Source organism: Sinocyclocheilus anshuiensis, unplaced genomic scaffold (assembly GCF_001515605.1).
Source record: "Sinocyclocheilus anshuiensis isolate Anshui unplaced genomic scaffold, SAMN03320099.WGS_v1.1 scaffold1393, whole genome shotgun sequence".
Lineage (NCBI taxonomy): Eukaryota > Metazoa > Chordata > Actinopteri > Cypriniformes > Cyprinidae > Sinocyclocheilus > Sinocyclocheilus anshuiensis.
Genome location: NW_015548343.1, coordinates 86593 through 87297, shown reverse-complemented (window position 1 = coordinate 87297; position 705 = coordinate 86593).

Here is a 705-nt window from a genome sequence, read left to right as displayed (position 1 = left end):
ATTTGAAAAATAATGTGTTTTTTGAACATTAAAGCATGTCAACATATTCTGTTACACCAAATACACAAAATAATGATCTTTAAAATAGCATCACATGACCCCTTTAAGGTCCGGAATTTGACTTGGCCATTCCAAAACATTAACTTTGTTCTTCTTTAACCATTCTTTGGTAGAACGACTTGTGTGCATGGGGTCGTTGTCTTGCTGCATGGCCCAGTTTCTCTTGAGATTCAGTTCTCGGACAGATGTCCTGACATTTTCCTTCAGAATTTGCTGGTATAATTCAGAATTCATTCTTCCATCAATGATAGCAAGCCATCCTGGACCAGATGCAGCAAAACAGGCCCAAACCATGATACTACCACCACCATGTTTCACAGATGGGATAAGGTTCTTATGCTGGAATGCAGTGTTTTCTTTCTCCAAATATAACGCTTCTCATTTAAACCAAATTGTTCTATTTTGGTCTCATCCATCCACAAAAATTTCTCCAGTATTCCTCTGGCTTGTCCACATGATCTTTAGCAAACTGTAGATGGTAGCAATGTTCTTTTTGGAGAGCAGTGGCTTTTTTCTTGCGACTCTGCCATGGACACCATCGTTGTTCAGTGTTCTCCTGATTATGAACTCATAAACATTAACATTAGCCAATGTGAGAAAGGCCTTTAGTTGCTTAGAAGTTAGCCTGCAGTCCTTTGAAACCTA